Genomic DNA, 18,704 nt, shown 5'->3' with positions numbered 1-18,704 from the left:
TCCTCTGCCTCTAAGGAACAAGATGACCAAGCTCCCACTACTCTTTCGCCTAAATGAGACTACAGTCTCCTAGTCCCAAATTATAAGTAAGACCTGCTTGGGTGAAGTACCTCTCCTGGCCCAATCAACGATAGCCAGGGATGATGATTCAATGACAAATGATAGAAGACACCTTTGAAGGATGGGGAATTTGGAGTACTAGGCAGATTATAGAGAAAGGCGACTCCAGAAGAACCCAGTGGAATAATGGACAACACACTATTGAATCAAACAGCTTAAGTTCAGATTTCTGGTTTGGGAATTTTGTTTCTTTGTTTGTTTTTTCTTTGTTCTTTTTTTTTTTTTCCAGATATAGGGACTTAATATTGGTTACTTGGTGATGGGAAAGAGCAGGAAGGAAAAATAAAAGAGGGACCTTGGGGTAAGGAGAAGAAAAACACATTCCAGTGAACTGGGAATTCTGCATTCTAATCTCAGTTCTATCACCAAGAGACTAATGACTTGGACAAGCCAATTCCCTGGGCTCAGTTCCCTTTTTTGTATAATGAGAAGTAGGCAAGAATCAGTAGGTTTCCCAACCTGCTGAATCAGGAGAATGAACTAGGGAGCATTTTTAAATACAGATCACCTTGACTTCACCCATGAATATTCTGATTTAATAGATCTTGCATGAAATTCTATAAATTTTTCAGCAGCTTTCCAGACCATGGTGATAATCAACTATATTTGGGAACCATTAGCTAGATGACATTTAAGATACCACCCAGTATTAAGTTATTTCTTTACATAGTTATTATCTAAACTTCGGAAGCACTCTAGTTGTAATAAAACTGATTTCTTATTGTATATCTGGAATTCTTTTTCAGAAATTGCATAATCTTTTCATTTTGTTTCTACAGTCAATTAAGAACAATGTCTAACACAAAATAGATTCTCAGTAAATACTTATGAACAAATCAATGGTCAGTTCTACATGTTTTAACAGTTATTTATTTTCCATTATCTCTTTGAGTAACTGATTCCTCATCTACGTAGGAAAAAATTTTGTTTCAGTTTGTCTGTTAGTAGAATATTGAAAATATTTAATGTAATAATCATATATAAACCAGGATTCATAATCATAATTATACCTGATAGTTTGATAATGGAATCTCATTTTTATCCTTTATAACATGAGCAAATGACAGACATGTGAAAACATAATATTCCCAGCATGTTTTATGTGCTATGAGAATACATGATATTATTGTTATTATTGTTCTTATATTTTATCACCCACAGCATTCTAATACTTAACCTGTCAGCATTGCCAGCCTCAAAATTGCTCAAACAAGTTCTGCATAGAATTGTATAAGCCCTGAACTTTGTGAATGTTCAATATTCTTTTTGGAAACAAATATACTGTTATGAGTTTCTAAAGGGACTGAACTTCAAGGCAGAGATTCTAGGTCATATTCTGCCTTTGTGTTTACTGGCTGAATAAAATTAGGCAAGCGATGTCACCTCTTCTGGCCACTTCTGTATGATAATGTCTACCTTCATTTAGGCACTTTAACTCATAAATAATTAGAAGGTAAAAAATTATTTACACCAGTATTCTCAATTCTGAATATCATTATATCTCTGCTTAATACTTAAATTTACATTTTTTTCTCATTCTCTTCTTACACTATTTTAATTTGCTGAGAAGCAGAACTCTGTTGATTCCTATACTTTTAATACCAGATCATTTTTGTACACAATACAATTCCTTTTCTTTGTGACCTTTCAGAAAGGAAAGTCACAGCTCAGCATGAAGTGATGTAATCAGAATAGGTACCTCTCTTATACGTTTAGCCCCAATTAGAAATTCCATTTTATCACTTTCTTGAGAAAGTATCACTAGTTATAAGGGGTAATGGTTTGGCTTTGGCAATAGCAAGCCCCTACGAGTATGCTTGGGAATATTATGCTATGACTGGTGTCATCCAGTGATGTCAGAACCACTCTGAAAAGAACAATATTTTTTACCCCCTTTTTTAGTCACAGTTGCTTAATTGCAATGTTGGTAAAACAAATAATAAACAGGAAGCAAATACAATTGTGTGTATATAAGATATATTGTGTATAATATTACAAAATCAAGTGATTAATGCTTGAATTTTATTGCTTTTTAACCCCTTTCCTTTTTAGGAAAAAAATGTAGCTAGCTGCTGACATCAATTTAACATTACTCATAGAATGCTACATTTTCTAGGATTTGACATTTTCAGTGATCAAGATTACTATATTTTGTAATAGGAAATACCACTACTAAAAACAGAATGGTATAAATAGAATGATGTCATTTGTTTCCAAAGACTATGGATATACTAGAGGGATGTGAAAATAATAATAAAAGTGAGCTATTTTGTGGCATATTTTGGGGGTAAATTTAGGACTGTAATCCATGAGTTATCTTGGGGTAAACGCTGCAGCTGCAAGCGCCGCCAGAGGGTATTCTCAGGGCAAACAGGAAATGGATTAAAGAGGATATAATTGTTAATAGTAAAAAAGTAGATTTTAGAATATCAAATCTATTTATTACAGTTACATTTTTATGGTTGATTTTGTTTTCTTGAAAGCATAAAATACAAAGTGTAACATCATGCAAGAACACGGCCATGTAAATCTTCTGTGAAACTTCTCAGATTATTGAATTTAATGGCTGTCAGAGTAGTTCCTATGAGATCTTCTTAAGTATCTTTCTGTTTCAAGCTAGTTATTGCATCTAATTATTGCATTTTGTTGTTTCAGAACAGTTGAGCATCACATGCCACGAGTAATATTGGGTTTAAAAAAAAAAAGAAAAACTGCATAGTTTGGATCTTCTCCTTACTTAGAAGCAAGAAAAATGGAGAATTGATCATCAAAGGTAAAACAATCTCCTTTCCTATTATATAACACATCCCTACGGCTTCATCTTCAACCATCCTATGTGAAATAATCTCTTCCTTCTTTCCTTCCTTCCTTCCTTCCTTCCTTTCCTTCCTGCCTTCCTTCCTTCCTGCCTTCCTTCCTCCTCTCCTCTCCTCTCTTCTCCTTTCTTTCTCTTTTTCTTTTTTTTTCCTTTCTTGATAGCATGGTATATTTGAATATAAATACTTTTGGCTTATAATTCCAGATATATTAATAGGCTGCTGAGCCTAAAGACTGATTTTAACTTTCTGGTTGCCTGTATAGAATCTGGACAAGATGTATTTTATATATTTAATTTTCATTCTTATTAATCTGGAGTGGTAGATCAAGCAAATACTATTTTCATGATTGTGGACCAAACTATTGTACTTTAGGTTAAGCTTGGAATTATGAAAGCAGGTGGCATAGTATCAGATTCCATATTTTTTTTAGAGTGTTGTACAAATGTTAATTTATCAGCATACACATGCTCAACATAATTTACATGTGCTAAGAAAGGTAATGGAAATACTTGAGGTGATGCTATGATCTCTGCTCCTTTCATCTCATTATGTAGTTTTGAGAAGCAAAAAAGAAAGGTCTTAGTAATGTACAAATCAGAAATACTATATATGTAGAGTCAAATCAAAAGGGAATGATAATACTGAGTATTTCGATAAGCTAGCATCTTTGTTTGGATTGCTTATATGAAGATATGATGTATGCATGGTAGTTTGCTGGGGCCCTGAGCCCACGGTTCAAGAGTTAGACAGCAGGGATGAATGAGTCCACTATGGACCAGGGGAATTTTATTCCTTTGGGACCCCTGAGAGCATAAAGGAACCTCCCAAAATTTCTGCCTGAAGCATGTTCAGCAAGAGGTTTATCCACTGGCTTTTCTCCTTGATTGTGGATTGCTCCCTGGGCTCCTAATGGCCCCACATTCTGGGCTCTGCTGGCACTACATGAGTCAGAAGGCAGAAAGATACTCAGTTGTCACAGGAGGTAGACACTATAAAGTCCAGGGGAACCATGCTGGCACAGAATGGTCTGTCTATGCAACTATGACTGAAATCAGAGGTGAGCAAAGGGGGCATGGTGCAGGGATCCAAAGGCATCTTTTATCATTCCTTTTATTTTACTCTAAATCATAAAGTAAATCACATTTTGCTCCTGATGAACTATCCCCAAGAAGAAAATGTTTTGTGTTTTAAAGGCATTAAAGGATCATATCCAAGTGTCATAGAACCAGAGTGAACTCTGTTTCAAAACTAACTTCTTCATCAGTACATTTCAGAGTGAGAAGTACATCTTGGTTCACCTGTACATTTGAGATATTAAATAATAATATTTGATGTATGACCAAAATGTTGGAATAATTAGAGATAATGTAACAATATTTCATTATACTTATTCACTGTATATTGTTTTATCCGCAAGAAAGCATTTATGGATACAAAAACATATAATTATTATCTTTCCTATTTAGAAACAACCAGTTAGCAGTGTCATTATTTGTGTGAAATGTGTGACTTAAATTTGCTTGTCAGAGCATAATTTGATATGGTCAGCCAGCAAAATAGATTTATCACATTTAAGTGAATTAGGGTTTTTTGTCAGTTTTCTGACATAAAGACTTTTAACAGATTAAAATTAAGTCAGATAAAGGTTTTGGTTGTGTTGTGATCCAGAAGATCATATGTTCAGAGGAGGAATGTAATTGGTGAACTCTGTAAGGAGCAGCTATCAAAACAAATAACATTTAAATATTAAAGAATGTTCATTAGCATGCAAATACCTACTGAAAGAAATGAAAATGGCCAGGGGAAGGAGAAAGAACAGCAGAAAGAGTCAGGGCAGGGAAACCAGAAAAGTAGTGGCAGTTGGGGAGACAGAATCAAACTATGGGATGAAGAGAATCACTGACAGTGGAGAGTATCTCTTAGAACAAACCACAAATCCTGAGCACAGAATACAAACTGAGTGAACAGTCCCAGTTAATCTGAGGTATGACAAATTCCTGAATGATCAAAGAAAGAGTAAATAAATTGTATCTTCTCACCTGGACAATGCAGTTGCCTCTGTGGTCTCATTCACCTTTAAAGTCTTGAGAAATAAAAGTTCCGATCATGTTTGATCTTTGCTCAGAAAATATATACTGATTTACCAATTTATCATTGTCCAAACTTCTGAACAAACATTTAAAATCTGCTACTCTGTTTTCAGACTTATTCTTATTCCCTGACTTGACTCACCAGTGGTCTGGACCACTGTCTAGTAAAGCAAATTCTGTGATCTGTATCAAGTCTTCCAAGTGATTTTGATGCATTTTGGTTCTCAAATATAGATTGGTCTGGGATGAGGCATTTCTAACAAGTTCCTGGGTAATGCTGCTGGTGGTGGTACAGAGACCTTACTTTGAGAAGCTCTGTGTAAAACGAATGATCCAGGCTGTTACTACAAGTTCTATGTTGCAATTTGAGTCAAAGACTGATTGCAATAAAAGAGCTCACTTGCCAACATCACCATTGTGGAAAGTGTACTAGGTTAAGGATAAGGTTTGAGTCTTCTGGTCAAATATCATCTTAATATCATAAAATCCCCAATAGTAAGCTTTTTGATACATTTTATGTCCCCTGCTGTGTTATAGACTTTGTAGATCCATAAATATTTGTTGGATGGATGGATGGATGGATGGATGGATGGATGGATGGATGGATGGATGAATGGAAGGAAGGGACGGGGGAGGAAGAAAAGGAGGGAAGACAGGTGGACAGGTTTGGCAACCAAGGGTTGGTTTCAGCAGGAAACTTGACTCCTTACATAAAAACTGCTTTGCATATGCCATTGAAGAAAGACTAATTTCCTTCACATAAAAACCTCCTTATTGTTTAATAAGGCCATACTCAATGTATAAGACATTTTATTAGATGGAATAACTGTAATTCAGAGCCTGAGCATCTGATTAGCAAGAGTATTGTACTCTTTAATAAGTAAAGTCTTTCACAAGGGAATTTCTGCTATTTGGTACAATGGGGGAAATGTCATTTATATCAAGACAGATCGTACATTTTACTTTATAAAAGAGCCACTGGGTATGTGAAACCAGGAAATCATATCTATTTAATAAATTCCTTTGCAAACGTCTCTTCCTTGAGTTTAAATTTTGCAGCTGCAGCATAATTGGAATGTTTATTCACATTTAGGACAATTGTACTTTCTGTTTTTTTGCTTTCCTGCATTCAAATGTGTTCACATATCAATGTTGCACATTTTCTTTCTGCATCTTTTATTTGCATACATCATCCCATGATTGGCTTGGTAAATTTATCCTACTTTTCTTGCTAAAATAACTGTTCCTGCTGTCTGTTTTCTGCCTACTCTTTGATTTATTCCAGAAATTGGGCTCAATGCCTACTTTTAGAGCTCAGTGTGAAATCTATTCTGTATGTTTTTAAACCAAGTTCCCACATATTTTTTCTGTTATGTGTTCTATGGAGGCATCAACTTCAAAATTCACCCCTGGAAAAGCTTATTACATTTATGTATTGGCATAAATAATGGATGATAAAATCTTAAAAATTTATTATTAAAAATTTATTTCATAATTTACTTTAACAGTAGAAAATTTTAAATTTTATGTCACATTATAGTATCTTTAATGTTAAGCTTAAAAGAAAAATTCTAGTTCCAATTTTATTACTTTTATGTATGTCCTTAGCTGAGTCCTTAGGCCTCACTTACTTCTATTATAAATAAAAGAATTTGGGATAAATGTTTCCACAGATTCATTTTAGTGCCTTAACTTGCAATCTCAGGACGCATATTATATAAAATACTACTTAATATCAGGCACGAAAGTATGTGTGTGTAAAACCATCAACGAATGGCATGTATTTGACAATAGAGTTGGAAGAGAAGTTTTGAATACAAAAGATCTAGTTTAAAACCTAACTCTCACTATTCATAGTGTGAGCTTGGAGAATTTACTGAACCGCTCTATGTATCTTCATTTGTAAAGTAAGGGTGGGGACAGGGTTATAGTTACCTACAAGGTTGCTTTAAGGACTAGAGATAATCTAAAATAGATCTAGCATTTATATGTTTATATGCTGAACATATTTAGTTCTAAAGACTTGTACATTCCTCTAAGCTGGCCAGAAACCAAACCACAATTTTAGAGGTTAATGGAGATTATATTCTTCTTCACCAATATAATTCTACAAGACTAAGAAATTTTTATTTGACACTCTAAAAGATGAACAGTTTAGAAAATGCATCTTAATTTAGTCATCTGAAACATGTAAGACTAATGGGAACATTTAACATAATTTTTTCATCTAGACAGGCTATTTGTTTCTCTTTATTACCAATGATTACACAGAGCAAGCAAGTCCCTTTTCTTCGAGAGTGAATCGTGCAGTGTGAAAGCATAAAGTTTGCAAAGTACATTCTGTCTTCTGTCTTGTTTTCTAGATGTAGTTTGGGCAGAAATTAAAATGAAGATTCTTCAAAACAGGTTTAGCCTGAATAAATGTTCATATACTCTTTGTGTATGAATCTAGTAAGTTCAAAGGTATTTCTTTCTTGTCCTCTAAAAAATTATTTTTATAGCCAATTTGCCTAATGTAGCCTTATATTCAGAGGCAAGAAATCAAATTGTGGTAAATAGATGATTCATTTACTACAGGATTCCTACAAATATTGATTTTTTTCTGTTCTTTTTATGCGTTTTTGAGGTTAAATTGTCACTTTGATATTGGTTAACCCCAGTACCTTCTCAGCAGAAATTCAGAGCTAGCCTGCTTAACAGAAGTAGATCAATAAAGGGTGGGGGAATATTTCATCAATTTTAGCAGAGGATTTAATCCTATTGGGTTTTTTTATTTCAATATTTTATAAATCCTCTGAAATTTAATGTTTTTTGAGGTAAAGCTTACTACTCCTCAATACTTTTTATGTCAAAAATAATTTAGGAGCTAAGAACTAGTGGGACTGTTTGAGTGTGTTGATTATTTCAGACATCTGTAAGATAACTAAAATCTAATTGCAAATAATATGTATATTTGTCATGGCTCCGAGACATATCACCGTCAAGATGAAAATCAGACTGACGAGGTTGTTTCCAGCCCCACACACACACACACACACACACACACGCACACACACACACACACACAATGTGTGGCGGTGGTGGTGATAGTGGTGATATTGTTTACTTAGACAATCCAGTCTCTCACAGTAGCATACTTATTTCTACATAGACCAATTAGTACTAAAATTGGCATTTTTTATGAAGTGACCTATTAAGTACTCTCTGAAAGAAACAAATATTTTTGTCGTATGATAAAATAACTTCTTTATAAATGGCGTAATAGTGTTTATTACAACTTACATTTTTTGAGTATTTCTTGACATTGTTAAAATACTCAAGGACAACATTTATTAGGTAATAAGAAAATGCAGCTTGACGAGAATTGTAAGGGAAAAAGAAAAGGAGGAAAGGCATGTTGGCTGAGTTTATTTTGTGATTTCAGTATTCCCATCATATGCTAGAAATTCTCAGCTAATCTACCTTATTTATATACAAGCTAAGTTTAGGGAAAAGATGATACCATTTTAAACAACCAGCATTAATGCTGGGATTCTTTACCATCTCAATATATTCTGGAAATTATAAATGAAAATGGTACGTATTTGACAAAATTATTGTAATGATACACAGTGCCTATGTCTCTGGCATTTCAAAGATTTGAGGCCCTCGTTGGTATTTATTTATGATTGCAAACATAATAGCAAGCATGTATTAAATATTTAGGAATGTGCCAGTGTAGGAGAGGTATAATTTTATGTTTACCCTCTTAAAGTCTTTGGCTGCTCAGATTAACAGGTGAAAAGCGCACAGATTTATTTAATATGTTGTCTTGTACCTGCTGTTTTTCAAGTCCCTTTGGCTCAAAATAATCCTTATACCAAAGTGACATATTTGGGAGTGGCATCTTCTGCTTCCCTTCATCAGCCATTGTTTTAAGCACTTTACCTAAGTTACCTCACTTCATCCTTACTATAATCTGTGAGAAAATTTTATACAACTACTGGGAGAAATCGTCAACTCTACCATCATAGTAACAGATTCCAAAATACTTTTCTCAGTTATAGAGGAAGCTCACAAAAAATTCATTGAAGATACAGAGGATATGAACAACACACTAACAAGCTTCATTCAGTGGTCATGTGTAGACTTCTTCAATAATTGGAGAATACCAGTGTATGTACAATGTTTTTAAATGATTTACTAAGCCATAAATCAATTCTGAAATGTACTCTCCATTTCACAGATGAAGAATCTGGAGTATGGAAAAGAAAGCTGAATAACTTTTCAAAGAACATGGAGCTAGTATGTGGCAGAGCAGGGCACAAACCCAGATAGTCTGCCACTCTACTACAACATTGTCGGTCCATATTGGTTGTCTTACAGGTGGAAAGCAAAGAGCTGGTCTTAAAGATATAATTTAAACTTATATATCAGAAGAAAGGGCTAGAGATTAAATCTGATTTATTAGATTATATTTTGACACAAAGATGTTGCCAATTTGAGATTAACCCATTGCAGTGTTATGCAACCTATGAAGCTAGACTTAGAAGAAAACAATTTAAACCATAAATTAAAAGTAGATCTAAATAATTGCTAAGTGTTTAAATAGCAAGAGAAAAGCAAGAATGACATAGTTTGAGCTATAACCTTAACTTAATTTCCTTTAATAACTCAGACCTGAATTATTAATCATATTTAGGACCCATGTATTAAATAAGACACCCACTGGTGTTTCATGGTCACATCAAACTCATCATTTCCAAAACTGAACTCATAAATGCCCCCTTCCATCTGCTCCTTCCTCCTCTGCTGTTCTCTGTCTCCATCTATGTCACCAATACCCACACACCCCATTACTTAAATTAGAAACCTGGGAATCATCTATGAAATCTCTTTGCCCCCCAACTTTGCTAAATTTGAATGAATTTATTGAATGAAGTTTCATTAATGCCCAACTAGTTCAATGATTACAGTCAGAGAGGGTATGGAGATCAGATATTATGTTCTTCTAATGTTTTCAGTGTTTTGGTTCCTGGCCACACTATTCAATTTCCATGTACATTTGTTGTTGTTATTGCTTGAATTTTGTTTGTAGTGGTGGTATTGGTGTTGAGTGTAATATATATTCATGGAAGATGCACTGTAGAACAGCTGAGATATTTTCTCTTCTCCATGAAGATATTGTGTATGTTGATAAATACAGTGTTTTGCCTTTGGCAAATACACATGCTCTCAGCATTATTGCCCTCTTTAATTATGTTCCCTGAGAGGGAAAAAAAAAAAAGATTTTCTGGCAAGGCAGCTTTCCTAATTAAAGACTTCCTGGATCTTAAGTAATAAGGAACTCAAATGTTTCTAACTGAAACTTATAGTGGGGCTTAATTGGGCATATATTTTAATCTCCTTTGAGGATCAAAATGCTAAATGTTACACATATGAAAGTATTTCATGAGGAACACAAGGAAGGTTTCACACATTTGATCCATTTTTATTTAAGGGAAGTAACTGGTAAAGAACATATGCATTCGTATTAAAAGCTTGAATAATTTATCTCTTCTTTGACTTTTAAATTACTGCTTCTTTCTTGATATTTTCATTATCATTATCATTATGTTTAACTCAAACCTATTTCTAGATATGGAAAAATGTACATAGTTAGAATATGGAGAAAGGTGCCTTGGACAGATAAGCTGGGGGCCTGAGTTCATCTAAATTCAAAATACTATTTTAACATTTAGATGAACCTTGACCCCTAGCCTCCCACCCCAGGAAGAGAGTTATCAGAAAAATTATGGATTGAGTTCCAGGGAAGGCCTTTCATTTAGGGGCAGGAGAGGAAGGAGGAATTAGCTGGGAAGTTCAAAGAAAACCAGAACTGGACAGTATAAGCATTTAAAAAATAGATTTTATTCAGGACTATTGCAATAGGGAAAATGTGACCTCAATATACAACTGGTTTCAATTCCAAATAGCCAAGGAGCAGGATGGGGGTCAGTGGGTGGAAACATCAAGAGTAAGAGGGGAACATCAAGAGTAAGAGGGGATTCTAGTTAAACAAACCTGACAGTATCTTGCTGAAGGCAGATCAGAATGATCAGATACGGACTGGTGGGGGATGAAGACCTTAATCAGATATCAAGAGCGATCAGTTGTGGAAGGTGGGTGGTTGTCTCTAAAGTGACTTAGTAAGAGTCTTGCTGCAAATGAATGATACAAGCTCAAAAAGACAGACACTGAGCCTAAGGTTGAAGCCTAGAGAAGGCTGACTAAAGTTAGTCAGAAAGAACCTTTAAGTAGGTTTCAAAAAGAACCAGGAGAACAGGGATATCTGTTGTAATAAAGGCTAAAAAGAAAGTTCTAAGATTTAGACTAGCAAGTTGAATTAATATGGTCATGTCACAATTCTAAATTTATCAATTTCTTTCAAATCTAGCATCTATGTTATGTTTGTATAATTATAAGTTCTGAAATTATAAATTCAGTCATCCTAACTTACCTGTCTGTCTCCATTTTTTAAAAATAGGATCACCATTATCTCAGTCAAAATCTCTGGTTCATCTTTGACTTTTCCCTCATCCTCTTCCTTCTTAACCAGCCCCTCACTCAGTCTTGGTTGTTTTTTCCCCCAGTACTTTCAAACCCTTCTTTCTAACATCCTCTAGACCATCCTCCTCGTTCAGGCCCTCACCGCCTCACACCTCAGTTGCTGTGGTAGCACCCTTATCAATGTTTGTACCATAGGCTAACCTCATTCTAGAATTCTATTTTGCAAATTATCCTTAGATTAACCTCCTCAAAATACCATTTCTGATATGTTTTTAATAGTTTGTATTTGCTGAGTCCTTATGTACCAGACACTATGCTAAGTGTGCTATTTCATTAAATTCCTATAACTAATTTTAAGGAGTTATTTCTACACTGAAAATGAGAAAATTGATCTTTAGAGAGTTCGAATAACTTATCAGAGGTCACAGAAACTAAGAAGAAAAGTCCGTCTCCAAAACTTGAGCCCTGAACTGTTGTTGCATAGTATCTTCTGTGGTCATATTAAAAGGACAATGATGACTAGACTCCAGGAGATAGAGTTTACTCCTGGGTAAACTCACCCAATGGACAAAAGTTCATTCAAGATTTTTAAACTGGGGATAGGGACAAATGTGATCAGATGGTAACTGGATTAGCAGGATTAGAATCTGGGGTGGTCTTTGTACCCCCTGTTCTCTTTCCTTTCATGAGCTCGGCCAGGAACCCTTGCCTTATAACAAGTACTGTTCTTTTTGCATGAGACAGTATTACCGAATTTCTCTATCTCACAAATCTTTTTCTAGACAGTCACCTTTCCGAAGAAGGAGTAAATCTCTCCTTCATACCTCAAGAGCCTATATTGTCCTGAGAACCTGTCATGCTGCACGTTGATTCACGTTCAATTTGCACAAAATCTTGTTGAGACAGAGTTATGTGACTTGCTTGTCTAGATTTCATCTGGATCCTCTTTGTGTTACCAGTGTCTGTTGACCTAGTAAATACTCAATAAATATGTAATGAGTACATCAACTACTTTTATCTGCTTATATATTTTGTTTTATTAGAAAGATTTAAAACTCTTAGATAACAGGAATTATCTTTTTCATGCTTTTGTGTCCCCCTTAATACTTAGCAAAGTGTACATGGAAAATAAAAGTACTTGATTTATTTATCTTAATAGTTCTTCATTTTATGTTGTTTTCCTCATTTCATTTTGAATGCAAGATACTTTAGAGTAGGATTTTAAGTGAGTATAATTTTGCCAGAAATTAGTATAACACCAGTCTCTTTGGAAGGCCATTTCTGCCCTAGATGTTTACATACTAGGTAACTTTTGTACTTTTTTGAATGAAAATAGAGGTGGAGATAATATTATCAACTTTTATTGAAAGTTGACTATGTAACAGGCACTATATCATGTACTTTACAGATAATATATATAATTTTATTCTCAAAATACCCTATGGAGTAGGTATTATTTTTTTGCCCCATTTTACCAATGAGCAAGGAAGGCACAGAAGGTTAATTTCCCCAAGGTTACACATCTAGTAAGTGGCAGAGCTGGAATTTGAACCCAGGCACCATGGTTCTGAGTCTATGTTCATTCACTCAACTAATAAGAATTTTATACCCTAGTATACATCAGACATGAATTTAGACTCTTATAGGTGATCAGTGAATGTATACTTAATGATTATACTGTATGAGGTCTAGTCAAAAGTATTTACAGACTGATGTATAAAAATTATTTAGTGGTGATTGACTCATTTCAATGAAAAAAAATGATTTGTCTAAAGCATCCATTTTTAATTTTCAAATGTTACATGCTGTACCAATGCATCCTCAATTAAAAGAAAGCAATTGCAAAGTGACTAGGAAATAGTCAATTATTGTTCAAGCTGCCAAACTTCAAGAATTAGCATTCTAAAATTTGCAAAAATGTTAAGCTAAAAAAAAGAAGTAATAAAACACTCTTTCAACTGCTTTTGAAATTCTGCCAGATATTAGTAATTGTATTATAATTTAACTTTTGGAATTTTAGAGTTGGATGGGAACTTCAGGATCATCTGTGCCAACTTTCTACTTAGTGCCAGTGTTCACACACATTTTAAAAATGAGCTTCGACAAATGGTCCTCTAACATTTTTATAGAGTCAATAGTTTTATAGAGTCAACAGTTAATAGAATTTTTTACACTATTACATGTCTTTGTTCCTTTGGCTAGTAAAATATTAGAATACCTAGCCAATCCAATCCAGCAGGGTCTCTTGTCGCTCTTTTCTGGGTCTTGTTCATGCCCACATTTTAGGGCTCTGCTTGGTACTTAGGAGTTCTTCTTTAAGATATTATTTTGCATTGACCCCTAATCCTCTAAAGCAAGAATCAGAAAACTTCGTCCCATTGACTAAATCTAGCCCATCTCCTGGTAGTATAAATAAAGGTTTACAAAAGCACAGCCACACATGATCTTTTATGTATTGTCTGTGGCTGCTTTTGTACCAGAAAAGCAGAGCTAGGTAGTTGTAACAGAAACTATATGGTCCACAAAGCCTGAAATATTCTCTGGCCCTTTGAGAAAACACTTAACAATCTCTGCTCTCTTAAGTATTGCAGCTTTTTATATGTTTTAAATCTCATTATTTCTCCTTTCATTCATTTTGTAGAATAAAATGATCATGGTAGATTTAACATAAACATGAAGAGCCAACACATGGATTGATTTTCTTCTCATAATTGTTAATAAGTAATTTCTCTCTCTCTCCTTTTCCCCTTTCTCTTTCACACACACACACACACACACACACACACACACACACACACACACACACACATACACCATGCTTTTTCCTAAAGATAATAATCTGGGCACAGTAATGATCTTTATTTCTTTGGAAAGTCTGAATATCAGTGATTGCCCTATACAAATGACATAATCGCATAATATATTTCTGAAAAAGGACAGTAATTATGATCATTTAAAGTCATAATTTATTAATATCATATATGTTGTGACTGATTTTTAATAGAATTGGATGCAAATAAGATTGGCATGAAGATTATTTTCAGTAAATCTTTCTTCATGTAGCCCCTGCTGTCTAACCACCCTTTCTCATGATCCTTCCTACATTTCCCATGCTACTTCCTTATCAAACAAGGTAAATGAATTCTTTGCAGTTTTTGCAAAAAGCCAGCTTCTTGCTACTCTTCTTACTCAAACACTTTTCAGTCTTTTCTCTGCCTCCAATGTCATAGTAGCCTTTCCTGACCACCCTTTAATGCCTACCTCAGCTCTGTTTTTGATAGTTATGACACATCACAATGTGCAGTTCTCTCATTGTTCACCTCTATGTTGTGCGTGTGTGCACATGTGCAGAGGTAGTAACTGCCCTTTCTACTGGAATGTGAACTTCAAGGTCAAGGACTGAATCTGTCTTATTCACTGTTTTTCTAATATCTAAAGAGTAGGTGCTCAATAAATAAATACCAAATAAATGAATCATCTAAAATTATAAATGTCGAAATGGTAAGAAATATTAATGCACATTAAAATATCATTGAGATCTTTACCCAATTTTGTGGATACCACTTATGCATTCATTTACTAATAAATCACATATCATTGAATAATTATTATTCCAGGTACTGTCTGTGTACAATGTCTCTTTTCTTCTTCATTCAAGGTGATGTACATGTATTTTTATCAGTGATGCCTCTGGAATTGAATCATTCAGAAAGTCTGGAAAATAGAAAATAGTGTCCTGTTTATATAACTGAGAAGATTTTTTGTTGTTTTTTATTTAGATTACATGGGACTTTAAAATCAACCTGAAAGACCAACAGGGAGAAAAAAAAACTGTTTGTTTGATGTTCTTGTAATGAAATTGAATGGACTCAATAGTTAAAATCACAGTGTTTGAGAAGGTTTGGATATGGTAGAAAAGCAGTCGATGATTGTGTGATTAAGCTTTTCCAAAAAAATATAATAAGGCATCTGGTTAGCTTGCTCTAAATAGTGTCCAGAATGTCCTATTCAGTTATGTAATAAATAGTTCAGGACATTACTGATTATGTTGTATTATTAATTATTAGAAATAATAATTTAAGACTTTGAATAATTATTTTATAGATTCTTATATAATAATTTCTTCAAATCTCTGTTTTAGAAAGGAGAAATTATTTGCCTTAGGAATCACAGCTTTTCATGGAATTGCTGCAAACTGAGTCCCATAGTCCTGACACTCCTATGTAAGCCATTGCCAAAGTTGGTTTGACATCAGGTGGAATGTTCAGGTGGGTAGAGTGGTCAGAGGCAATATAAAATAGTCCACTTCCCATATATCTTTCTTGGCCTTCCCATTTGACAGCTGTCTCAGGGAAGTCTACAGCATTTTTTATAGTCATGGAGAACTGTGTGTCTGTGAGAATGCAGACTGGACTGTGAAAATGATGGACCAGTGTACCTGACAACTCTTCATTGAAGGATGAACCATATTTCCTACCCCTTTCTTCATGATTAGTGAGAAGTAGATGAGTTGACCAACATGGCCCAGTACAATATTTATAAACCAAAAGAGAGACAGAAGTCTGAGATGTTATTTACCATAAGTAGTACTTTTCCTGTCAGCTGCATGTTTGCCCAACCCATGATATATGTATTAATACTTTAATTTTACGATCACAAGGTCTTTATGGATTCCTCTTAAACATTCAGAAACTTTAAGAACTCTTCCTTTCTTCATCTCCAAATACCATGGCTAGTTTTTCTTTCTGTGGAACTTATCAAAGGGACATCTTTTTTTCTTGTGCTGCATGCAACGAGTAGTAATTTAGCTGCCATGTTTCTGTAGCCCTTCTATTGTAATTTTATTAATTAGGTTTGGATACCACAATTATGCTGAAGGATAGCCTTAGACTGCAGTTCTGCTCTCCATTCCCTACTCGACCAAGCCAAAAAAGCTTCTGTACACTCTATGATCTCTTTGTTATGAATTTACCTTTAATTTATTCTAGAATGATGAGAACAACCTTTAGATAGAAACTTTGCAAGAATTTTGGAAAAACTACAAGTAAAAAGACTTAATTTCCAATTTTTCCCACCAGTTACCAATTCAGTTGGGTTGTCAGAGTACCATAATCTTCTGTGGTCCAAAATGTCATACTGAAAGTCAAGAGATCTTAGATTTGTTTCTAGCTTAAACATTGATCCTGAATGATCTTACACATATATTTTACCTTCCTTTTAGTAAATGTGTCTGGTCTTGGACCTTTTGTGAATTAACTTGGATTTTTGCTGATATCATGTTCTATTCTCCTACCTCTCTGTGCTAACGTTACCTTTTAAGGATCAGCTTATCTTTGTAAGGACTCAGCCATTTCTGTTGTTTCTATCTGTCATGACTTTCTATTTGCTGGAGACTTTCTTCTCCACTCATTTGACTAGCATAAGGATATTGTAAGTAGTATAATCATATTTTCACATGTGAAATCAGCAGTTGCAGGAGATACACAATTGCCTCTAGTGACATAGAATGCTATTATAGAACTTAGTGGTGTCCTTGGGGAAAATATTATGTAGCTTACAAAGGAAGAAAGAGTTCCATTAAAAATAATGTTTACTCAAGCTCAAAATGCTTTAAAAACTCAGTCTTGCTGTGGACTATTGTATTCAGTGATTTCTTTTGATGTGAATCTATTTTATAGAGTCTTGAACCATATCAAATGAATTTTCTAGATTTTTTTCCACTGTGATCAGATGATTTAAATTAATTGAAAGCCAATAAATTACATATGCAAACTTTTAAGTAATGTTATTTGCTTTGCCGTACTAAGATAGGTATCTTTAAAATCTCCTATTTCAGGTCTTATTTTCGGAGATTTTAATTTACTATTATGTCAGAAAAGAAATTAACAATAAAATGAGATGTTTTTATTAAGTTTACGAGGGCGACATTGGTTAATAACATTGAATAAGTTTCAAGTTTCCAATTCTATAATACATCATCTACATATTGCGTTATATGCTCCACCTAACATCTAGTCTCCGCTGTTACCATGACTTGGACCCCCTTTACCCTTTTCATCCTCCTCCCACCCCTTTCCCTCTGGTAACCAACCACCTTCTGTTGTCTATGTCTATGAGTTTGTTTGTTTGTATTAAAATAGGATTTTAATATCTGTTTTCCTATTTTATAGTAAATATGTGATCCTCACACTTGTACTCAATTATGCTTCAGATAATTTTTTTTCTGAAAAACTATTATCAGTGTGATTGCTTAATGAGTACACTAGTTTGGCAATACTAATTGTGCTCCTTGATATCAATTGATTTTTTTTTTTTTAATTTTTTAGGCGAGGCAACCCTTGGTTGACCTCACAGATTGCAAGGACCTTGTCAGCTTACAATCTTTTTTTTTTTTATTTTTTATGCCTACAGTACCCGCTCTTCCTAGGTGGTCTGCCATCCAAGTACTAACCAGGCCCGACCCTGCTTAGCTTCCAAGATCAGATGGGATCGGGCTTGTTCAGGGTGCATGGCCGTAGACATCAATTGACATTTTTTGTTTCATCAATGAATCAACTAAATAAATGTTTCCTCATGTTTCCTTTACTGTCATTCCTCTGATCTGAGCTCTCCCTTTTGCTTACTTTTCCTCTGCCCTCTTTTACTCTTCTCTAACCCTCCATTTCTGCAGTAAAATTTTACCCATGATTACATGAAGAGTGTTAATAGTCAACACCGTGATATGGCGGGAAGAAGAGATTAGTTTTTTTTCTTTTAGACATTTATTGTTTTAAAATGTATTATTTGGTGCTAATCTATTTTCTCAGCTATTAAACCACATCCTACTTTGTGAAGAGTGAATGTAGGTGGGAGCGTAGCTTTTGAATTATATTGAAGATGCATGGTAGCCCATGTTGGTGATAAGAATTTTCATCTTGTTTATATATTTGACTCAGATGATTTTTTCTAGTTTCTCTTCTGAAAGGACATAATTGTTCTTAGAAATTTCAACTGATATTACAGTTCTGGGTCAAATAACTAAGAATACAAAAGTATCATTAGGCAAATCTTTGCCCTTAAAGTAGAACTAAAAGGTTACTGCTGTAAATATACAGAAAAATCAAGTGAAGCAAACTCATCTTATGGACATACTGTTATACTACCTTTT

At 34.3% G+C, this 18,704-nt stretch overlaps 1 protein-coding gene and 1 pseudogene across 1 annotated transcript in view; one reads left to right on the top strand and one right to left on the bottom strand.

Moving 5' to 3' along the window:
• DLGAP1 (DLG associated protein 1) overlaps positions 1-18,704 on the top strand; it is a 790,600-nt gene that overhangs the window by 281,841 nt on the left and 490,055 nt on the right. The window contains exon 4 of the mRNA XM_039845322.1: positions 2,776-2,893. The gene's annotated coding sequence lies outside the window, so the exon portion shown is untranslated. The remainder of the gene's footprint in view (positions 1-2,775; positions 2,894-18,704) is intronic.
• Positions 17,960-18,077, bottom strand: LOC120590276 (uncharacterized; annotated as a pseudogene).

Source organism: Pteropus medius, unplaced genomic scaffold (assembly GCF_902729225.1).
Source record: "Pteropus medius unplaced genomic scaffold, Ma_sr-lr_union100, whole genome shotgun sequence".
NCBI lineage: Eukaryota > Metazoa > Chordata > Mammalia > Chiroptera > Pteropodidae > Pteropus > Pteropus medius.
Note: the sequence above shows the minus strand (reverse complement) of the source record. Positions and strands in the feature narration are given on the sequence as shown.